Genomic DNA, 24,751 nt, shown 5'->3' with positions numbered 1-24,751 from the left:
GCGCAGGCTCGGAGCCGGCGGGGCGCGCACCTGGACCGCGTGCACGCAGCCCGGGTGCCGAGGCGAGCACGTCTGCTCCTCGGGCTGCTGGCTCCCCGCGGGCTGCTTTTATGGAGCGACTCAACCCCAAACACATGAGGTCATCGTGCGCGGGGAAGAACGCCCTGCCTCCCGGAGGGCTGGCGCCCCAGTTCTGAGGTGAGTTGTGGCCCTGACTTGGCAGCGCTCTGGGGGTGGGGGGGCAGCGCGCCTCAGGGCCAGGGCCCACCTGGGAAGAACTGGGAACCTCTTTCTACCGGCGGGAGCTGCTACCAGGCGCGGGTGAGATCCGCGCGCCTCAGCACCCTCCCATTGGGAAGGGTGCGTCTAGGGATCACTTCAACAGCACTGCGTTCCGCCTAAGCAGAACCCTCCACTTATGGTAGGGCACCGCCGTCTTCAGGACCCCATGGCATGCCTGCCTGGACTGGGCACTGGTTCGGGACCGGAAAAGGCAGCTGAGCGACTACATGCACATTCAGATTTCTGCAGATTGTCTAGTGCTCCTGATTGGGTTCTTACCTTTGAAGCTTAGACACAGGTTGAGAATAGGAAATAGCACCTTCAGGTACACGTGAATAGCTTTACTAAGCGATTAGAATTTGCCCGAATAGCAGGTAAGTAGACGAGACTCGTGCTAGTTCATGTTAGTCCACCCTCTCTAGGAAGGCAGGGGAAAGGGTCCCTTCCCTGAGGTAGCAGCTATTTACTGAGCACCTACTACGTGCCAGGCTCTTGTGCTCAGAACACTATACCCCAAGTGTGGTACCTTGGCGTGCTGAGTACTGTGACCTGAGGTCTTTCTGACCTCCCATTCTCCTTTCTTTCACCCTCCTGCTCCCCTAAAACAGGTCGTCGGAAGCAGGATACCTCTTCTCCAAGGCAGGTCATAGAAACAAGAACTCCTCTCCCCCAAGCAAGCCATAAAACCACTCTCTCTTTTCCCTTCTCCCTTGGAAATCCTTACTCCAGAAGGATTCTGCCCCATGTCCAGAAAGAGGGAATGCAACACAGGCCAGAAAGAATCTGAAAGGCAGGCCTGGCGAGGTTCTCCCTCAGTCTGTTACGATTAGATTGCACCCTTTTGTCCAGTATTTTGACATGGCTGCTTCATTGCACCTATGGATGAAAATGGGCAGTTTTCCATTAACTGATGAATGAAAAAAAAATTGAGGTATACATATACAATGGAATATTATTCGACCATTAAAAAGGATTCAACCCCATCATTTGAGACAGTGTGGGTGAGCCCAGGGGAAGCTGTGCTAAGTGAAACAAGCCAGACACTGAATGACATGTTCCTCATGTTCTCACTCATCCGTGGAAGCTGGGAAACTGGGTGACATGGACGTGGGGAATGGAACGGTAGATACCAGAAGCTCGGTGGGAGGAGGAAAGGGGTACTGGGAAGTTAGCAGGTACAAAATTGTGCGTAGATATGTGGGATGAGCCCTAGGACCCCACAGCATAGTGGGGCAGCTGTAGCTAGTGACCATTCAATGTCTATTTCAAACAGCTAGAAGAATATTCTCTGTCTCTCTTTTTTTTTTTGGAGAGGTTTTTGCTAAAGGGCGCATGTGCTCGCCAGACAGACAGAGAGAGACAGAGAGATAGAAAGCGAGAAATCACCCCCCAGGGAGGATGGTCACGCTGCAATCCCTTCTCCTTCATTCTCCTCTCAGGATCTTGGGCATGCATGCACACGCTCGGCATGAGTTTAAGCCACCGGGTCTGGGATTCGAACCACAGTCGACTACGTGGGAGTCCAGCAACATAGCCATTACGCTAACTGCTGGTCCCTCAGCTAGAAGAATATTCACAGCATAAAGTACGACACATGTTTGATACGGCGGATGTGTTTATTGCCCTGTTTTGGTCCTTACACATTGTGTTCATGTAATGGAAAACACCATATCCCAGGAATATGGGCCGCTATTGCATGTCCATTAAAAGTCATGGTAAAAAGTGAAGCTTTAAAAATGAGCAGTTTCGTTGGGGACTTGGGGGTCTGTGATTCTGAAGGGTCCCTTGTCATGCAAAACTTGGCCGAAATATTCTCCGTGTGCCCTTCTCTTGTTAACCTTCTTTGTTACAGGAGCATCGGCCATGACCCTTACAACGGGTGAGGAGAGGTGTTGCACCTTCCCACTCCTGCACATGTGTGGTGGTGTGCATCTTGGCTGGATCAACACCCAGACTGTTTCCAGTGTGTTAGCATCACCTGCTGCTCATTTCTAACCCCTTCTCACAAGTCTGTGTCCCTTGAAATATGTGATTCTAGGGACCAGCAGTTGGCGTAATGGCTATATCGCTGGACTCCCATGTAGTCAACTGTGGTTTGAGTCCTGGACCCGGTGGCTTAAACTCACGCCAGGTGCATGTGTGTGTATGTGCCCAAGATCCCGAGAGGAGAATGGAGGAGAAGGGATTGCGGCGTGGCCATCCCCCTCCGGGGGGTAATTTCTCTCTTTCTGTCTCTCTCTTTCTCTCTGTCTTTCTGGCGAGTACACAGCCCTATAGCAAAAACCTCTCCAAAAGGAAGGAAGGAAGGAAGGAAGGAAGGAAGGAAGGAAGGAAGGAAGGAAGGAAAGAAAGAAGTGATTCTGACCCCCTCTGTATTGTTAAGTCAAAGGTCTTATACCCTCACCCACCCCCACACTACTCACTGTATCCTCCTGATGCTGTCACTGTCACTGCCACTGCTGTTCTCACCACTGACCTCACTTAGACTCTGGCTTCTCTGAACCCTTGGGGCATCTCTGAGCGGCTTCAGGTGCTGAGCGTGGTTCCTTCTTGGATTCAACCCTGCCCTTGCTGCCTGCACACATTGCTCGGACCACGTAGGCTCTGGGGTATGACCCCTGGGTCTGTGACCTGGCCCATCCTGCCCTCCTCCCTTGGCCACAGCAGCCAGACCTACCCTCACCCATCTCACACTCGTACTGGCTCAGCCTACATAGACTCACAGAATGGCCTTGGTGCCCAGTGAAGCCCCCTGTCCATGGCATGGTGGTTTGGGAGGGACTGAGCGGCTTCTCTGCTGGGAGTCTCCAAAAAGCAGATGTCGTCCACACTTCCAGGGACATTACTGTTCTGTCCCCATCTGCTCAGCTCTTGTGTGGGTCAACAGAGGACGGCGAGGTCTCTGCGGTTGTTGGTACACAGTCAGTCTTGTTACAAGCACTGCTGGCCCACAGTAGGGCTGACGCTGACCTTCTCTGCCTGAAGAGAGCCCTGAGTGAGCTGCAGCTGGCTGAAGGAGTGTTTCTCTCGTGGTTCTTAGGATGTGTCCCTGATTTGTTGCCAAGGGAGCTCTGTTTAGGAGATGAACTGGACTAGAGGAACGCAGAGCTTAGAGCGGAGCCCCAGCAGGCTCGGAGATGCAGGTACTAAACCGGTGAAGGTGAAACCACAGCCTCACAGGGCAGGAATCATGAGAGGTGAACGGGCATGCGCACACGTGCTGTTACTCCTGCCCAGGTGTCTTCCTGTGACGTCCGCTGCTCATTACATTCCATTTCTCCTCGCATCTGCCCCTCTGTGTTCCCAGGGATCCCCAGAGATAGGGAGGCTAAAAGGGGAAGGGTAGATTTAAGTAGACTGATAAGGCCAGGTTGTAATTTGGGTTTCATGGAAAGGGAGAGAGGGTTGGGATGTTTACTGTATGTCTATTCCGAAGCCTGGTTAATTAGTAAAGACTATGTAGCAATTAAAAGGGAACTGAGAATATAAACTGAAACCCAATTGCCCTAAGTCCTTTGGGTAAATTTATTATTTTTTTTTATAAGGAATTGGCTGTGGGGTGGGGGGTGGCTAACAGAAATGGATGGAATGACAAACTTTCAAAGTATTTGAGTGAACTGTCAGGGATTCCCTGCAGCCCACCCCAGCAGACTACATAAACCTACCCGACTTGAGCTTCCAAGTCTGGAAAAATCATTTCTCCGAATCCCATGGCTTGTGTGGACTTGCTTGGCCATCCTCAGATGGGGCTGGTGTCAGCCAATAAGTCACCCATTACTCAGCGAGTTAGGGTGTGAAGTGGACCTTCGGCACTCAAAATGTGGCAGCTGGTCACCAAATGACAAACGTAGACAGAGGCTCTGGGGAGCGGCGCCCCTCTAGAATGTAACCATCTGAACAGACACGAGGGCCGGGCCAGTGGATCCAAGGGCCGAGGACTGAGGCACGTGCCTCCCCACATACTCACTGCATGGACTTGAGAGTAGCGCGAGTCTGTGTCACCTGTGAAGTGCAGGGAGTCACCACAGCCCCTGACTTACAAAGAGGGTTGATAGCAGGCTGGAAGGAGATCAGGCTAGGGGAACCTGGTTCATTTACTCATCTGCTCGTTCTTCATTCAGTCGCCTTCTCTGTGCCGGGCGCCATCCTCGCTCTCGGGAGTGCACAAGCATAAACTGAGCAGTCTCATGCATGGCTGCAGAGTTACAATTGCAGTCAGGGCTGTGCAAGGGCCATGTGTGACCCAGAGGCCCACGCCGCCCTGAGGCAGTGGAGGAAGACCTCATCAGTGTTCAGATGAGATTCGGTGACTGCAAAGATAAAACCAGGCTCTCCTTTCCCAAAGCCGGTGCCCTTTGGTGGAATCTGCCCCTTACGTAAGCCTTTCAGGCATAAGGTGCGGAGAATTTTGTTTTTTAAGTTAAGAATGAGTTCTCCAAATAGTGCCACTGAATCGGGAATGCTCGTATGGCGCTAAAGAAAGGACCGTAGGAAGGAAAACTCACATTTATTGAGCACCCAGTGTTTGCCTGGCACTGTGCTTGGCATGCTCTTCTTACAACCACCTGTGGGCATGGCTTTAGGTTTGCCATTTTGCAGATAAGGGATCTAAGGCGTCGGGAAGTGAAATCCTTCCCTAGCACGAGTTCATGAAGGTTTTTTCTCTTTTCTTAGTTTTTGCTATAGGGCATATGTGCTCATGGGACACGGACAGAGAGAAAGTGAGAAATCACCCCACTACCCCCGGCGGTGGGGCATGGCCATGCCACAGTCTGTTCTCTTCCATTCTCCTCTCTGGATTTTGGGCATGCATGCACACATGCCTGGTGTGATTTTCAAGGCCCAGGTCTGGGACTCAAACTGTACAGTTGTCTATGTGGGCCCCAGCCTCTCCAACATCCACACCACCTGCTGGCCCTCGTGAAAGTTTTGAATGGCAGAGACTGAATCCCCACCCCAGAGGATTCTGTCTCCAAGGCCCAGGTAGGCTCTTTCCATAGCTGTCTTAAAAATGCCTCCAATGGGAAATTTTATTACTGGAGTTCTCTGCGATGTGGACTTTCCAGTTTTCTAATTGCTGTGATGGTTTGTTGCTGAGCAAGTTGCCAGTTCTGGCAACCTAATAATGCTCAGCAGGGAACGTGGCTGTGACCTCCTCTCTAGACCCCACAGGGTTACCCCCCTGCACTGGGATCAGCGCACAGAGCAAGGTGAGCCATCAAGGTGAGGTGTGAGCACTCTGACTCCACACCCTTCCACACCCTGTCACCAAGGCCCGGTTACACTGATGAGCTCTGCCTTGACCGATGAGAGAGAGGGGCAGATAGAGGGCAAGAAAGGGGAGGCGGGAAAGGAGGAAGGAAGGAAGGGAAAGGCCACGTGCTGTCCTCACTGGGCAGCAGATGAAGGGACCTCTAGGCCCGGGATCCCAGGGACCCAGGGACCCAGGGACCCAGGTGCAAATACCCCGTTGTTGAAAAGAGGGTCAGTTTTGTAGCCTTATTCATATCTGCCTCTGCCTCTGCCCCTTTGCAGTGATGGCTCGGAGTCAGCACCTCCGTGTACACCCCAGCTACCCTGCTCAGTTTCAGGCAGATCAGGTGGAGGACAATGTGACCTGGAGGAAAGAATGCCAGGCTCCTGAATTGCCAGGAATAGCTCTGGGACCTTAGTCTGTTGCCCTGTGCATGCCTCCAATTTCTGATCCATAAGCTGGAGTAAGAAGGTCTAACCCTCCACTGGGTTTCCCGTATGAAAGTCCTCTGTAAAAGAAAAAAAAACAACAAAAAATAAACAGTAAGATATCACTCTTCAGAGCAGGCTTGAAACAGAAGAAAGGAAGTTTGTCTGATCTCAGCCTTAGTTTACTAATCTAAGAAAATGAAGAGTGGATTCCAACAAAAGCCTATAAATCCTCCCCCTGCCTCTGCCTCCAGTTACCATGGTGACTTTGGTCCAGCAACTCAGCCATGAATCCTTCAGCTGCTACTTCCGTTGAGTGGGAATAATGGCTCTTCACAGGGCCTTTGTAAAGCATCCTTGACTAATGTAAAAATGATAGGCACATAGAATTATATGCACAGGGGAAGTTAACATTTTGGGGGAGCCAGACAAATAGCATGATGGTTGGGACCAGCAGTTAGCATAATGGCTATGTTGCTAGTCTCCCATGTAGCCGACTGTGGTTCAAGTCCCAGACCTGGTGGCTTAAACTCACGCTGGGCGCGTGCCCAAGATCTCAAGAGGAGAATGGAGAGAAGGGATTGTGGCATGGCCATCCCCCCTCAGGGGGGTGTGATTTCTTGCTTTCTGTCTCTCTGTCTCTGTCTTTCTGGCAAGCACACATACCCTATAGCAAAAACCTCTAAAAAAAAAACCAAACAAACAGAAAACAAATAGCATGATGATTAAGACAGCTGGATCCCACACGGCTGCCCGCACAGTTAAGAGTCCTGGACCCAGCAGCTTGGGAATCACGCCAGGAACATATACATGCATGCCCAAAATCCCCAGAGGAAAACGAAGGAGAGGGGATTGCAGTGTGGTCATTCTCCTTCATTTTCCTTGGTGGGGGTGTTGTCTCACTTTCTCTGTCTCTGCCTGTCCACCTATGGTGAGCACACGTACCTTACAGCAAAGTTAGGTTTTTGCCATAAGGTGGGTGTGCTTGCTGGAGAGAGAGACAGAGAGAGGGAAAGTGAGAAATCATCCCTCCTCCCAGGGGAATGGCCATGCTGCAATTTCTTCTTCTCTATTTTCCTCAGAATTTTGAGCGTGCATACACACAATTTTGGGCACACACACACACACACACTCAGCATGATTCTCAAGCTACTGGATCTGGGACTCAGACCACAGTTATCCATGTGGGAAACCAGTGCCAGAACCACCATACCACCTGCTGCCCCCCAAAGAAGGCATTTTTTATAGGTTTATTTCTCCCATGAGTGAGAGAACCAGCACCCTTCAACAGGGTCTTGACATCACGATCCACCCTCAGACTTGAGCCAGCCCCGGGCCACAGGCAACTGAGGTTTCCAATGTGCGCAGGGAGCTTTCTAGGCTTGAACCAGGAACCTTCTCATGTGGGATTGTCTCCGTGTTGCATTGTACCACTGTGCCTCGGCCAGCTTTAGCTCATAGGCAGGCACACAGCCGGCATACTCAGGCAGGTCTCTGGATGCAAACCCAGAACCTTCCCTGTGAGTCAACCTTGCAGAATATCTCTGCCACCAACTGGATCCTGCAGTTGTATGTTTTATTTTTTAACATCGATGTGTAAATTATTCTTGATATTACCTGCCGTTACCGTTGTGCCACTGTCTGGCCCTGGGGAAGTTAGCATTTTAAGTGAAATAACCTTGGTGCAATATGCTTTACTGCTTTCGGGTAAACGATTCAGAAAAGCCTGGCCAGCTGATACCAAGACTGCTAAGGAGATGCCGTTAGACCCGAACAGCTTCAGCTTTCTCATGGACATCTCTTCTTTCTCATCTGCTGGTTGGAGCCGCTGTCCTCTAACCTCATGGGCCTGGTCCCCATCCTATGTCTCTTGTCTCAGTCTGAAGCCCTGTCCTCTCACAGCGTAGTCCCAGACCACATCCCGGCAAGCTGATGAGTGCTGTGACCACTCCCACCCAGACTCAGGCGGGCAGAGTGGGGGAAAGGTTCTGGGATCACCTGCACCTCAGTACCTCCACTGCCTACCCTGTGTGACCATGGGCCAGTCACTTCACTTCTCCGAAGCTCATTTTCCTCCTGCTTAAAGAGATGAGGGCAGGTAGGTATACCCCACAGGAAAATAGGAGGGATACACGCAATAATCCACAGGGAAGAGCATAGCCGAGCGGGACTCAGTGGACTTTGTGTAAATGGCAGCTCCCTCCTACAGGAGCATCCTGACTGGCCGAAGGGGGCTCTTTGATCCCATAGGTCCATCCGGGTTTAAGCAACCCCCACTAGCTTCCATGGACCCTCATAGAAGAATGAATGGAAATTTCCAAATATCACTTTCCCTAGGATTTTACACAATGGCTTCTCGAAGCACGTAGCTTTGTTCACAGCAAAGCCAGTCTTCCTGCAAAGTAGCATGCCTTCCATAGGAGTGGACTCGGCACCTCCTCTCTGCAGGAAATGCCTGCTCAGTGGAATTTTGGCGCTGGGGGTATTCCTGAGCTCAGAGAGGCCACATACTGTTGAAATAAGCTGGTAATTTCCTCTTGCTTAGACAGCCTAGTTCTCTACGATTGCAGGGATTAATGAGCTGACTCTTCATTCCAGTTTGAATTCGTCTCCACTGTGTGTAGGGTGTTGGGAATACGCTGTGTGACTCTTCTGCTTCTCTTCCAGCTGGAGGTTGTACTCTGAGCTGCGCCACTTGGTTTGGGCTCCAGTGTCTGGCGGAGAGCTCAGTGGGCTGGGAACCAGGCATAGTTAACACTGCTGGCTTTGTGGCATGGATTGGTGAAGGCCAGTGAGCTTCCCAACATGCCAAGTTGAGTTGCCTATCTGGCCGAAGGCCAGGCTTGTCAAGATTCAGCCTCCTCTCAAGCCCTGAGAAAGGGCTCAGGTGTATCCATGACCTGCAGAGCAGGTAGGCAGCCAAGACTTCACAGGGCTCTCCCTGAGGGACTGAGCGAACAAACTAGAGAGCCTTCCCGAGGAGAGAGTGTGTGGCCAGCTCTCTGAGTCCCATAGAAATCTTACCCATGGAGTTACTTCTTGATGCTTACCCCACTTGAAATAAGAGATTGGGGCTCACTTTGCTGTGATTATCACTTAATTACTTATGCCTGCTTTATTTATTTATTCATCCATTCCAATTTGACCAGAGAGGGACAGAGAGAGAGAGAGAGAGAGAAAGCAAGAAAGCAAGCTGCCAGGTCTAGGACTTGAACCACGGTTGGGAGTCCAGCACCCTTAGCCACCACGCCACCTGCTGGTCTCGTTTTTTATTTTTTTTAATCATTTTTTATTTGCTAGAGAGTATGTATGCCCCCAGAGAGAGACAGAGAAACAGAGAGAAAGGGCGAGGAAGAAAGCATCCCTATTGGGTGTGGTCACACCACAATCCCTTCTCCTCCATTTCCCCATCCTGTTGGGATTTGGGGAACACGTGCACACACATGCTCAGTGTGTCATGTAAGCTGCTAGATCTGGGATTCAAACCATGTGGTCGGCTATGCAGGATCTAAGTCCCTTAACCACTTGGCCACAGGGCTGGCTCTATTCACTTATTTCTTCTATGAACAAGAGACACACAGAGAGGAGATAGAGATAGAAACACAGCACCCCCAACAGAGTCCTAGCACCGTAGTTCACCCAGCCTCAGCCAGCTCCAGCTCATGAGCACACATGTACCCAGTGTACACAGGGAGGTCTCTGGACACGGACCCAGAACCTTCCCATGTGGGTCAGCCTTGCAGAGGAATATATTTTACTATTGCGCCACAGTCTAGCCTCTGCATCTTATTGTTTTTTGTTGTTGTTGTTTGTTTGTTTGTTTGTTTGTTTGTTTGTTTTTAACACTGAAGTGCAAAATTTGTATCGGATGTTACATATCTCTCTCTTTGCTACCATCCAGGATTTCATGGGTGGTAGAAATTAGTGCAAGAGAAAGAAACTTTCCTAAAGAACTTTCCTAAAGAAAGTTCAAAGAATCAGAAAATTCAAACCCCATAGACTTGGGCTCTCTTATCAAATTCTGTTTCCTTAAGGGGGATTGGGAAAAGGAAAATGCTTCAGTCACTCCATTTCTGGATAGGATCGTGTTGCTTAATCCCAGTGAAAATTTGTAAAATTCTTTTGAGGCCTTGAAACAGAGCATCATGGTCCATAATTACAAAGTTCATTGCTGCTCATCACTACAGAGGTGTTTGTTTTTAATGGAGGTTTTAGACCTGCCTGATAAGAAGTCTCCCTGGGTTCATTTCACTTCTGAGGGAAAAAAAAAAAAAAAAAAGTTAATGCAAGCCTCCTTCCTAGGAAAGAAAGAACTTCAGAGACAGCGAATGAGAGAAAGGCCTGCATCATTTCTTCTATAGAGCTGTCAGAAGAAAGGAGATGGTAGGGCCAGCAGGTGGCATAGTAGTTAAGGCGCTGGACTCCCACATGGCCAACCGTGGTTAGCGGCCAGGACCTGGTAGCTTGAAAATCATGCCAGGCACGTGTGCGTGCATCCCAAAATTCCAAGAGGAGAATGGAAGAGAAGGGAGTGCAGTGTGGCCTTCCCCCCAGGGGGTGATTTCTCACTTTCTCTCTCACTGTCTCTCTGGCACGTGCACTTACCCTATGACAAAAACCTTTAAAAGCAAAAGAAGAAGAAGGAAAAGAAGGAGAAGAGGAGGAGGAGGAGGAGGAAGAGGAAGAGGAGGAGGAAGAGGAAGAAGGGAAATGGGAAGGGCTAGGGAAGGTGGCAGAGAAAGTTATGGAAGAAGCAACTCGAACTTGGAGGGCAGCGAAGGGACGTGGCTTCACGTGCAGATTGGTATGTCCTTTCAGTATGAGGAAATGGAACCCGAACAGCCAGAGGAAACCTTCCCCAGCACTGAAACAAATGGGGAATTTGGTAAACGCCCAGCAGAAGACATGGAAAAAGCTCTGGGAACACACAAGATGGTTGAAGTACGCATTCTGCCTTGGTCACTGCTGGGGGCAGTGATGGGAAAAGGAGGCAAGAATATTAAGGCTCAGCGGACAGACCACACTGCCTGCGTTTCAGTCCCAGACAGCAGCACCCCCAGCGCATACTGAGGATCAGTGCTGAGAGTGAAACGATTGGAGAAATGCTGAAGAAAATCACCCTACTTTGGAAGACTACCAACACTTCCAAGGAGGCCACTTTGACTGCAAGTTGAGACTGTTGATTCTCCAGAGTTTGGCAGGAGGAATTATCGGGGGTCAAAGGTGCTAAAATCAAAGAGCTTCGAGAGAACACTCAGACAACAATCAAGCTTCCCCAGGAGTGCTGTCCTCATCCCGCTGACAGAGTCGTGCTTATCGGAGGAAAGCCTGATAGAGCCGTAGGGTAAATAAGGCTCATCCTTGTTCTCTCATCGGAGTCTCCTACCAAAGGACATGCATGGCCTTATGACCCCAGTTTTTATGATGAAACCTATGACTATGATCATGATGCTTGATGACCGCCATAGCCATTCTGTGGGATTTCCCATACGGGGAAGAGGTGGTTTGGACAGGATGCCTCCTGGTCAGGGTGGGCGTCCCATGCCTCCATCTAGAAGAGATGATGATGGTAGGCCCTTATCGAGGACCTCCTGCTCCTCCCCCTGGACGAGGGGGCCGAGGCTATAGCAGAACTTGGAATCTTCCTCTCTCTCCACCACCACCGAGAGGAGGAGATTTAATGGCTCATGACAGAAGAGGAAGACCTGGAGACCATTATGATGCATGGTTGGTTTCAGTACTGCTGAGACTTGGGATTCTGCAGTAGATCCAGGGAGCCCATCTGAGTGGCAGATGGCTTATGAACCTCAGGGTGGCTCTGGACATGATTATTCCAATGCAGGGGGCTGTGGATCATAGGGTGATCCTGGCGGACCTATTACTACTACACCAGTAACTATTCCCAAAGGTTTGGCTGGTTCTATTATTGGCAAAGGAGGTCAGTGAATTAAACAAATGCATCATGAATCAGAAGCTTTGATCAAAAGTGATGCACCTTTGGGACCAGCAGTTAGCATAATGGCTATGTTGCTGGAGTCCCATGTAGTTGACCACGGTTCGCGTCCTGGACCTGGTGGCTTAAAACTCACACCAGGCACATGTGCATGCGTGCCCAAGATCCCGAGAGGAGAATGGAGGAGAAGGGATTGCGGTGTGGCCGTCTCCCCCCGGGGGTGGTGGTGGTGGTGGTGGTGGGGGTGATTTCTCACATTCTGTCTCTCTGTCTCTTTCTCTCTGTCTGGCGAGTGCATGCGTCCTATAGCAAAAACCTCTCCAAAAAAAAAAAAAAAGTGATGCACCTATAGAGGGCTTCGAAGATCATTCTGCCATTACAGGAACACGGGACCAGATCCAGAATGCACAGTATTGGCTGCCGAACAGTGTGAAGCGGTATGCAGATGTTGAAGCATTCTAATACAAGGTATTTTTTTTCTTTTTTACAGTGTGAAGTAGTGTTCTGGGAAGTTTTTCTGTGACTAGTAAAGAACCGAAGGCGTCCTGCATCTTTTCTTTTTTTCTTCTTTTGCTTCTGTGTTAAAAGCCCATGTTCCTCTGCTTCATAGGCATTCTGCATTTGAGGTGTAGTGACATCTTTGCTGTTCACCAGGTGTAATGGTTTCATTCCTTATAAACATGGTCCAGAGAGGAGAAGGGTGCAAAAACTAACATTAAAATTTTGAAATTGCAGCAGAGTGAGTGGATTTTCTTTTTGTTCATTGTTGGTTAAAAAGAAAGAAACCCCCGCCCCGTAATTATTGTGAACACCTTGCTTTGTGGTCACTGTAACATTTTCAGGGTGGGACAAGGAGGAAAAGTAACAGTAGTCCACATGTCCCTGGCATATGTTCAGAGCAGTGTGCAGAATGGAATGCTCTTTTGTAAGAAATCTTTTATGATTTTTAAATAAAGTTAGCGAACCTTAGAAAAAAGCAATGTGAACTTGGAGCTGTTGCCCGGACGGCAGGGGACATGGAAGAAGAAAGCTAACCCCATGGTTCTCCACTAGGGGCTGAGCCACGTCGTGATTTTTGTAAAGAGTCAACACAGAGTCTGATACTGGGCGAAGCATGCCTGGCCAAAGATCAGAAACAGGACTCTAAACTTTTGAGCTAACACAGGGACTGCCTGGGCCAGCTAGTGGTGTGGTGGTTAAGGTGGCTGGAGACCACATGGTCGACTCGAATTCTGGACCTGGCCACTTGAGAAACATGCCAGGGGTGCTTTCTTGATTTATCTCTGTCTCAGGCAGAGGTCAGGGAGGAGAACTCAGATCTCAGGGAGGGGTTAGCCAGAGCAGCAGGTGGTTGGCAATAAAGATAGTATCCCAGGAAGCAAGGTGAAATTTTCACTTGCTCTACTTTTTATTGTCTGAATTTTTTAAAAAGAGCAAATATGTTAAAAAGTAAAACAGTCACACAAAACCATTTTTAAGTGGAAAGCAGTGAATGCTTCCTTTGGAGACAGAAAAGCAGCTGTCAACGGTGCCAAGCAGCAGAAGGAGCAGACAGCGCTGTGCAAAGGCAAGGTCACTGAAGACGGTTCGACCAACAGCGTGAACAGAAACCAGAGAAAGCCGTGAGAAGCAGTGCTGAGGGGAGAGAAGTGATTAGAGAAGAGACGTCTTAAAATGTTAGCAGAGAGGCCGGGGGAGAGGGCAGGAGCAGAGGAGGCCCTAAGGTTTACAAAAGGAAAACTAAGGCAAGTGGCCATTTCTGAAGCCAGGAGGCCATTCTGGAAAGAGGGGAGCTGGAAAGAGAGGAGCAGGAGGTGTGAGGAGAGAGCATTAGGGGGGTGCTTCAGAGCAACCGGCTTGGACTTCCCACAATGTTTTTTAATTAATTAATTAATTTTACTATGAAAAGCTTCCACATACATGTGTTGATAGAAATAGGCAGATTGTTATCATGGACTCCCACATACCCATCAACTGTTCCCTGGATTATTTTGAAACAAACCCATGATAACACTATTTTTGGTGGTTTCAAACTTGAACATTGCAAGAGGATCATCACTGGAGGGCTTCTGAAAACACAGGTCTCTGGGACCAGCAGGTGGCATGGTGGTTGAGCTGTGAGCCTTCGCTATGGCTGACCATGGTTTGAATCCTGGACTTGGCAGCTTGCTTTCTCACTTTCTCTCTCTCTTTCTCTCTCTCTCTCTCTGGTGAATTAAAAAATAATAAATAATTAAATAAACAAATTAAATAAATAATTACTTACAGCAGGCACAGGTTATTGGACCCATACCCAGAGTCTCAGACTAGTGGGTCTAGATGGGGCTGAGAATGTTTCTAACAAGTTTCTAGATGATGTTGATGCTGCTGGCCAGAGACCATACTTTGAGAACTATGTAGGATTTCATCTGTGCATATTTCCCTTTAAGAAAGATGCCCCTTGGGACCAGCAATTGGTGTAATGACTATGTCGTTGGACTCTTATGTGGTCAACCGTGGTTCAAGTCCCGGACCCAGTGGCTTAAACTCATGCCGGGCGCGTGTGCATGCGTGCCCAAGATCCCAAGAGGAGAATGGAGGAGAAGGGATTGCGGCATGGCCATCCCCCCTGGGGGGTGATTTCTTGCTTTTTGTCTCTCTGTCTTTCTGGTGAGTGCACACACCGTATAGCAAAACCTCTCCAAAAGGAAGGAGGGAAGGAGGGAAGGAGGGAAGGAAGGAAGGAAGGAAGGGAGGGAGGGAGGGAGGGAGGGAGAGAGGGAGGAAGGAAGAAAGAAAAAAGAAAGAAAGAAGCCCCTTGAGACAGTGAGGTGGCATGATGATTAAGATGGCTGGATTCCACATGGCTAAGCAGTTCAAGTCCTAGCAGCTTAAAAACATGCTTGGCACATGTGCACAAGTGCCCAAAACCCCAAGAGGAGAATAGAGTAGGGATTGTGATATGGTCATCCCCCTAGGAGGTTAGGGGTGCTCTCTCTCTCTCTCTCTCTCTCAAGTGAGCACATGCACCCTATAGCAAACTAAAAAAAAAAGAAAGAAAAAGAAAAGAAAAGAAAGAATAACCAATCATTTAAACAAATTTTATAAATTGTTAGTAAATGTTTAATAGTATAAATAATATTTAAACATCACAATGTTCCCATCACACTCAAAAATCAATAATAATTCCGTAATATTTTGTTTTCCCAATTTTGATCAAACCCAAGTGGCCTCTTGATAGGACTAACCTCCCTGTCGCCCGGCAGTGCGTTTCCCATAGCCTTTAAGCCAGCCTTGGGCCAGCTGGTGGAGGGGTGGGTAAGGTGGCTTGATCCTGCAAGGTGACTTTTTCCTTTCCCTCTCTCTCTGTTGCTCTGTCTTTCTCTCTGATGTGTGCACACACCCTATAGCAAAACAAAACAAAACAAAACAAAAAAACCAACTGGAAAACCATTCTCCAGCCCTTTGTTGTGGGAACTGACCTCAGTTCACGCCGTGCTCTTTCTCTGTTGGATAGTCACTGCGTGAAGCCTGGCCTCACCGCTTCCACTCCATCGGGCTTTGTTTATCTTTGACGTGCCCCAGAGTAGTTTACTTTCCCACCAGGTGAGTGTAAGAGTTTCTATTTCCCTGAAACCTTGCCAGAATTTAGTATTATCCAACCTCCTAATTTTGGCAACTTCATGGGTTAAGAGAGATGTCTCGCTATTGCTTGTATTTTCACTTCCTGGTAACTGGAGGGGGGGGGGGGGTGAACAAAGCCGGCAGGTTTCTTAGGTATTCATATTTTTGGCTTACTTTCCTATTGAATTGATTTTTCTGATTGATTTCTAGGACTTTCCAATGTAGTCTAGGTAGTAGTCTCTCTGGATATAGAAGTCACACGTATTTTTTTCTCAGTCTACCACCTGTCAGTTCATTTTGATTATGATATTCATCATTATTATTAATTTGACATAGTTAAATCCATCAATATTTTGCACTTTTTGGAACTTTTTTTTAATTCTCCATTTTAAGGTCATAAATGTATACTGTAAATATATATAAATATACTGTTTTCTGGGGTTGCCTTTCACATTCATATGTTTAATTCATCTGACGTTCACCCTGGGTTCTGGCATCAGCCATCCAACTTAACTTCCATTCACATAATAGGCAATTTTCCCTAGACTGTCTACTAGTAACCTGTCTTTTCCCCTAGTCTTTTTATTTTTTTTTCTTTTATCAGGGGAAACATGTGCTTGCCAGAGAGGGGAAGAAGGAGAAAGCATCTCTCCCTCAATGGAGTAAACGGGGTATGGTCACACCACAATCCCTTTTCCATTTCTCCATTCTGTTAAGATTTGGGCTACGTGGGACGAGCAGTTAGTGTAATGGCTATGTCGCGGACTCCCATGTAGTCAACCATGTTCAAGTCCAGCTTTCTTCAAAGCTCAGAACAAAATTGCCATCCTTATGAAGTCTTTCAGAGTCCGTCCCTTGGTGCAAACCATTCCTTCCTCCATACTCCCCAGAGCACATAAGCATCGGATTTGCCCTATAGTTTGTTCTTACTTAACTAACTGTCCCATTGGCTGGTGACCTCCAGGAGAGCAAGGCTTGTGTTTTATCCATATCTCTAGTTTAACTTCTTTCTTCAATATTTTTGTCACAGATGTGCATACCAGAGAGACAGAAAGGGTAAGTGAGAAATCAACCCCCAAGGGGGATGACCATGCTGCTCTCCCTTCTCCATTCTCCTCTTAGGAGTTTGGGCACGCATGCACAAGTGCCCGGCGTGAATTTCAGGTCACAGGATTCTAGAATCGAAAGCAGCCAACCATGTGGGAGTCCAGTGCCTCAACCGCTTCACCACCTGCTGGCCCCCTCTAGTTTAGTTCTTAACACATAGTAAATGCTTGATAAATGTCTACTCAGTGCACTAAATGATAGCAGCCACAGCTTGTAGGGTCGTCAGGAGTAAGGATGGATTAGTGGTGCTGGGTAGCTGAGGTTCCAGTGGGACTGGGCGTGATTCACAGTTGTGGTGTGATCGTCAGTAATACTCAGCCACACGCAGGTTGGAGTGAGAACACGTTCGGTAAACTCCTAGTCATTCTCTTATCTCACTAGGTCCTTTGAGTCATAGAGAAGCAGGTGTTCAGCCTATGCAGTGCTAAGCATTTATCTAGAACAAAAATGCAATTGTGGAAGTTAGCATGTGGCCAGATATTCCTGGGTCTCTGCTCCTGAATAATCCTGTGAGTTACAGCCTTGAGTAGATATTCTTACAGGATCAAATGTATCTATTTACAGGTGAAAAGTATGAAAACAGATGGAAAGTCTTACTTTTATTTATTTTATTATTATTTTTTGAGAGGTTTTAGCTATAAGGCGCGTGTGCTCGTCAGAGAGACAGAGAGAGACAGAAAGATAGAAGGCGAGAAATCACCCCCCCAGGGGGGATAGCCACACCGCAATCCCTTCTCCTCCATTCTCCTCTCGTGATCTTGGGTACGCATACACACACAGTGTGAGTTTAAGCCACCCGGTCCGGGACTTGAACCGCGGTCGACTACATGGGAGACCAGTGACATAGCCATTACACTAACTGCCGGTCCCTTACCTTTATTTTTGATAAGAATTTCTACTCAGTGGAATTACTAATTACCCAATGGATAGATTAGCCATTTTGTGAAGGAGACTCAGAACAGGTAGATGAATGAACTGAAGTAAAATGGATAATGTTCATGTTGTCCTTTTCTTCTAATGATATGCAGAAGTTTCTTCCGTGTATTTCTTTTAATTTTCTTTCTTTCTTTCTTTTTTCTTTTCTTTTTTTTTTTTTTTTTTTTGGTTTCATCCTGGGGCAGTAGGTCAAGCAGGCATCATCAGTGTAGTAAAAACCGAGATAAGGAGAAAGCAAAGTAATTCTCTTCAGTAGATTGTTGCAGCAACAGCCTCCAATTTGTTCATATCTCTTTGTATCCACATCTTTTGGTAATAATCCTTCATTAATAATCTTTCATGTTGACTTCAAGCTTGACCATGTAACTTGGGGCAAGACCAAATGGTGACACCAGAGGAAAGTTAAAAGTGCTTGCATAATGGAACTCACCCTCTTTTGTACGCAGAGACCACCATGGTGAGACTGTTGTATGAAGCCTGGGCAAGCATGCTGGAGGATGAGAGATCACATGGAGCAGAGACAAGCCATCCAGCTAAGTCCTCCACAGTCAACCAGCCTGTCAGTCTCTGGGTATGTGAGCGAGGTCAGCCAGCCCCAGCTGGGTCACCTACAGTCCTCAGAGCTCTCCCACTCCAACTTGGATCAGGAGAACTGCCCATATGACTCTTAAAATTAGAAAAAATAATAACCATCTGTTGTTTTAAGTCACTAAGTTTTGGGGTGGCTTGTTATGCAGCAAAACCTAACTTATACATTCCCCAAGAAACCCTAGTCAGAGTAGACTCCAGGGATCCTGGTCCCCAGATTCATGTTCAGTTGCTGCTACTCTTATTCAAAGGTTAGGTTTAGATATGCAAAACTTAAAAATATGATTTTGGGCTCTTAGGTGTGATCAAATCTCTTCTTGAATTCCTCAGAGGTAAAGACCCTGTCTTGATTCTTTCCAGCTGGCTTAGTACATTGCCCTATTCATATAATACACTCATTGAGGGGTATTACTTTTCTGAAAGAAACCAAACTTTAGGTATTTTTACAAAGATAGAAGGAACGCTCCCTACAGTACATATAATTCTCAAAATGTATTTAAGGGCACATATATTTCTAATTTTACAAAAAAGGTTTTAGACCAATGAGCTTTCCTAAGAACAGAAAAGATGGGAAAATCAGGGACCACATCTCATGGTTTTATTCCCATGGTCCAGACCACAGTCTCACAGGGCTGCTGGGCTCCACAACTTCAGGGAGCATCATTTGCACTGAAGCCCACATGAACGGTGCCCCATGGTGTCGTGCAATGCACAGCTTGCACAACGATGTGTGCATGCCCTGTGGCACATAGTAAATGTTTACGAATGAACAAGCACACATCCCCACATGTGCACACACACACACACACACACACACACACACACACACACACACACACACACACACACACACACACACACACACACACACACACACACACACACACACACACACACACACATTTTTGGTATTTAGCTGAGTTTTAATTAGAAAGACCATTCGACCAAATCAGGAGTATCCCTGCTGAGTGAGCTCCCATGACACAAACCCCTTTGCTTTTGCTGTGATGAAGTGGAAAAAATACCTAAATAAATTGCATAGATCAACTAAGAAGAAACTGTCACCAAATTCTGCAAGTTAAAAATGAAAAATAAAAACTCGTTCTGGTTCATGGTGACCCCTAGTGGTGTACTGGAACTGTGGGTTTTCCTGGGAGTAGACTGATGTCACACTTTAGGGTGGAGGAGCCCTTGGATCCAGGGCCCCTGCCCTTGGCAGACATGGCCTGCAGGCCTCCCAGGGTGAGCAATGGGGTGGAGTTCCAGGAGGAAGACTTCCAAAGCCTGTTTCTGCCCTGCTGTCCATGCGACGTCAGCATCAGGCCAGAGTGGCAGGCTTTTTTTTCAGTGCCACAGGGGTCCCCCCTCAGCACGTAGTGCCGGTGCCTTTCACCGTGCAGCGCCCTCCTTCATCTTCTGCTTTTACACTCACCTCTCCTGAATCTCCTCTCCCCTTTGCCTTCTTGAAGACATTCTCCTCTCTGTCTCCCAAAGACATTGCGAGCCCCAGAGCTACCACAGCCAGTGTGGTGAGCACTACCCCACATAGCTTTAAAGTTCAGATTGGGGCCGGCAGGTGGCATGGCGGGTAAGGGCAACGCACTCCCACATGGCTGACCATGAATTCGAGTCCTGGACCTGGAGGCTTGCTTTCTCACTTCCCCCCCCTCTCTCTCTGGTCAAATTAAAATAGATGAATAAAGTTAAAATAATTATTTTTTTTAAAGTTCAGATTAATTAAGACAAACTTAAAACTTCAGTCCTGGGCCAGCTTGGTTGACTGTGTGGGTCGAGTCCCAGACTTGATGGCTTGAAAATAACACTGGGTTCTTGTGTACATGCCCAAAATCCCTAGAGAAGAATGGATGAGAAGGGATTGCGGCATGACCACCCCCCAGGGGAAGAGGGTGATTCTCACATGCTCTTGCACTTTCTTTCTCTCTCCTGCAAGCACAGGCACTCTATGGATAAACCTAAAAAAACCCCACAGAACTTCAGTCCTCCTAGTGACATTGCAAGTGTTCAGCGGCCTCGCGGTTACTGTATTGGGCTGCGGGCCTCGAATTTCCATCATTGCGAACATCCACCGGCAGACAGCCTGGCCCAGAGCTCGGTTACTACCTCCCCTCACGGCGTGTTCTCCACACCTCTGAGTGGCAGTTCTTGGGACGGTCTGCTTTCTGCTCCTTTCCCCGGCCCCTTCCCCACTCCTGGTTTATAGGGGAGCTTTCTGTTTTCTAGATACTATTATGTAAACTCATTAGGGTGACCTTGTCACCGTGAATACAAAAATACAGAATCATGCTGGACTGTTTATTCAGGAAGCCGTGATTCACAGCATCTTGTTTTCCGTGCATTGCAACGCATCAAAATATTTTTAAACTCGACACATCAACACAGCATTTAAAACAATTACACCCCAGGCCTTTAGATTTTCTCCTCTTTTTTAATTCACAGGTTTCTGTTTTTGCTTTGTCTGGAGTTAAAGTAGCTTTAAAATTAAACAGAACATCTTTTTCTTTTTTAAATACCTGAAAATATATATTTGATGTGTGGCATAGCTCTGAAATGATGCACAGGAAACTGGTAGGAGACTGGTGGTTGGTTGGGATGAGACGAACCTTTCCTTTTTTGCTGACAACCCTTTGAGAATTTGTGCCAAATGCATATATACAAACAATTTTCGGAAAGTTCGTGGAGAATGCTTATTTTTAAAAAATACTATGCATGGATTTTAAAAAGCATTTTGCACCAACATAAAATTTGTACTTTTGGGAACCAGCAGTTAGCGTAATGGTTATGTTGCTGGACTCCCACGTAGTCGACCACGGTTTGCGTCCCAGACCCAGTGGCTTAAAACTCACGCCGGGTGTGTGTGCGTGCGTGCCCAAGATCCCAAGAGGAGAATGGGGGAGAAGGGATTGCAGCGTGACTATACCCCCTGGGGGGTGATTTCTCGCTTTCTGTCTCTGTCTGGAGAGCGCACACGCCCTATAGCGAAAACCTCTCAAAAAAAAAAAAAAGATCCCGAGAGGAGAATGGAGGAGAAGGGATTGCTGCGTGACCATCCCCCCAGGGGGGTGATTTCTCGCTTTCTGTCTCTATGTCTCTCTCTGTCTGTCTGGCGATTGCACGCGCCCTATAGCGAAAACCTCTCCAAAAAAAGAGAAAAATTGTACTTTTATTTTTTCATAAATATTTTATAGTCTTTTCATGCATGCATGTAAATGAAACTTTTTTTTTTAATTTTACTATAGAGTACATGCACTCACCAGAAAGAAACAGGGAGAGAGAAAGGGAGAAAAAGAGGAAAGGTGAGAAATCAATACCCCCCCCCGGGGGCGATGGTCATGCCACAATCCCTTCTCTCCATTGCCTTCTCAAGATTTTGGACACACATGTCCAGCGTGATTTTTTTAAAAAAAAGAATTTTTAATTTTATTTCTTATTATTTTTATTATTAAATATGACCAGAGAGAGACAGAGAGAGGGAAAGTGAGAAAGCATTTCACCAGGTCCAGGACTGGAACTGTGATTGACCATGTGGGAGTCCAGTGCCTTAACCACCATGTCACCTGCCAGCCCCACAGCCAGTATGATTTTTTTTTTGGAGGGAGATTTTTGCTACAAGGCATGTGTGCTCGCTAGGGAGACAGAGAGCAAGAAATCACCCCCATGGGGGATGGCCACACCTCAATCCCTTCTCCATTCTTCCCTCAGGATTTTGGGCACACGCACACACACATGCCCAGTGTGAGTTTAAGCCTTCTGGTCCATGACTCGAATTGCAGTCGACTATGTGGGAGTCCAGCAATGTAGCCATTATGTCATCTGCTGGTCCCCCAAGTGAGATTTTTAAGCCCCTAGGTCCAAGACTTGAACCACGCAGTTAGCTGTGTGGGATCCAGCTCCCCTGACCTCCATACTATCTGCTGACCCTGTATGTGAGACGTATATTCAAATTCAATTATAAATGACTTCTGAAATTAAAAATACTTCCTGAAAATAAGTCTCATAACCCTGACAGGATCAAACAAAAATATTCTAGGAAAGTGAGCTCTCAAAGAAAAGGTGACTTCGAAGGAGACTGCATGGTTTGAGGGGCAGTGTATGTATTTAAAGAGAATCTAAGGAGATGTTATTGTATATGTTCAGATTAATGTTCAACTATAATTTGCCAACAATTGGGACCCCCCCCTTTGATTGTTGATAGATTATTATAATGTTGATAATAGTAAAAATAATGTTGATACAATATTAAGAGTCTTCCAGGTCATCTCTGTGGCCTGGTGGTTAAGGGGGCTTGATCCCACAGATCTGACTGCAATTTGAATCCCAGCCCCATGGCTTGAATAACACACCAAGTTTGGGGCACATTTTCCCAAATCCCAATAGACGCAGAAATGGAGGGATTGCAGTGTAATCACGCTCCATTGGGAGGTGTTTTCTCCATCTCCCTCTCTGTCTCTTTCTCTCTCTTTCTGTCCATCCCAGGCAAACACACATGCCCTCTGGCAATTAAAAATAAAAAATGAGAATCTTCCTCTGAACCAGTCCCTTTGGTACCCACCCCAAAGAGGACCTTGGAAAGTGCCTAAAGAACTTCCTTCCTGGGGTACACTAGGTCTCCTTTATTTCATTGGGGGTTGAGGAGCAAATGAGATCCATCTCTTCTTTTTCCTCTCCCCATGCCCAGACCAGTCGCGACTTTCTGTCCTCCTCGTGCCACTTGAGTCTTCAAGGACGGAAGAGGATGGAGACTGAGTGTCTGCCTGCTTTCAAAGCTGGTTTCCACCCAAAGGCACTTCAAACCATGGCTCGCTGTCACATTTACAGTAAAGACGGCTCGTGTTTCCTAAAAAAGGATTTCGGAATCAGGATAGAATCATCATACCTAAAGGCAAGTACTAGTTTCACGGTCAGTTTAAGGAAAAGGGAAACTGAGGCAGGGCACAGTGAATTTGGGGCGAGCTGGACTTCACTGCACTTGCGACTTCTCGCAAAGCCACATGGCATCAAAGCCACGCCATTGCTTCCCCAGACCGAACTGTAGCATCTCTGTGTGGAGTCATCTAAATAAAGCTCTGGCAGGACCGTGCCACCCAGGGGAGTTGGTTTGTGGTTCTGACTGTGGACTGCCATGGTGCCAGCCTGGCTTTGGGTGGAACCGTGGGCCTCCTGAAGGTGCAAAGGTCTACACTGTGGCTCCCTGGGACACAGAGGAGTCAGTTTCTAATGAAAGGCTCTGTGGCTGGTGCTCTGTGTGGGGAAGACAGATGCCTCCCCGCCCCCCAGCCAGTAAAAAAACACATATATCAGGCCAGCCCCATAGCCTAGGGGCGAAGGGGGCCGGCTCCCACGTGCGCACTGTGCCCCAAATTCTGACAGGATGGAGAGGGGATTGTGGTGTGACTGTGCCCCTGGGGGATGCTTTCCCTCCCTCCCTCCCTCTCTCTAATGAGCACACGTGTACTCTGGGCAATAACATGTGTGTATGTGTATGTATGTCTATGTGTGTGTGTGTGTGTGTGTAAAATCTATCACAAAACTGTTCTTCTCTCCCAAATGCAGAAGTTTAAGTTCTGTTTAAATTTAGATAACGTTATTCATTTTTTTCAGTTAATCCATTTTACTTCTTTCATGAGAGAGACAGCACCCCTACAAGCCCCTCATGCTGCCGTCCACCTGAGGCCCAGCCAGCCTGAATCCGAGGTTCGTGTGCACCACGCAGGCTCAGAGAGGCCCTGGGACATGAACCTAAGACCTTTCCCATGTGGATCCAGTTGCATTGCCACCGCCCATCACCTGGTCCTGTCTATGTTCTTTGTTTTGAGGCATGGATGCTCACCAGAGAGAGACAGAGATAGCGAGAGAGGGGAACTGAGAACTGCCCCCCCCCCATGGAGGATGGCCCAGGCCACAGTCCCCTCCTTCATTCCTCCCTTGGGTTTTGGGCACGTGCACACACGCACCTGGCATGCATGATTTTCAAGCCTCTGAGTCTGGGACTCGAACCGCACAGTCAGCCATGTGGTATCCAGGTGCCTTAACCACGGTGCCACTTGTTGTCCTGACAGTGTTCTTTTTCAGTGGAGGAATCAAAAGGGGGGAAATCAACTATCTTTTAGAAAAATGATGAAGACACAGGCCTAGGAATGGAGTTCCCAGCTAGGGGCGTCTGCTACCACTGGGTGTTTCTCTGTGCAAGCCTAATCCAGGAGGGCAAGCCAGATTTTGTATTGACATTTGGGGTTTATTGAGCACTGTCTATTTTCTTTCTTCTTATTTTTTGGAGAGGTTTTTGCTATAGGGCGCGTGCGCTCGCCAGACAGAGAGGGACAGAGAGACAGAAAGCGAGAAATCACCCCCCAGGGGGGATGGTCATGCCACAGTCCCTTCTCCCCCATTCTCCTCTCGGGATCTTGGGCATGCATGCACATGCGCCTGGCGTGAGTTTAAGCCACTGGGTCTGGGATTCGAACTGTGGTCGACTGCTGCGTGAGAGTCCAGCGACATAGCACCGTCTATTTTCTAAACTAATTTTTAGTTGCTGTGCAATTTCGTGTTTTTGAAAGGCAATTTAGCAGGCCCGACATAAAT

General features: G+C 47.7%; 1 pseudogene; it reads left to right on the top strand.

Moving 5' to 3' along the window:
- Window positions 1–10,700: 10,700 nt before the first annotated feature.
- LOC102486091 (heterogeneous nuclear ribonucleoprotein K-like) lies at window positions 10,701–23,254 on the top strand (annotated as a pseudogene).
- Window positions 23,255–24,751: the final 1,497 nt, after the last annotated feature.

Source organism: Tupaia chinensis, unplaced genomic scaffold (assembly GCF_000334495.1).
Source record: "Tupaia chinensis unplaced genomic scaffold, TupChi_1.0 Scaffold000063_1, whole genome shotgun sequence".
NCBI classification, from domain to species: domain Eukaryota; kingdom Metazoa; phylum Chordata; class Mammalia; order Scandentia; family Tupaiidae; genus Tupaia; species Tupaia belangeri.
Note: the sequence above shows the minus strand (reverse complement) of the source record. Positions and strands in the feature narration are given on the sequence as shown.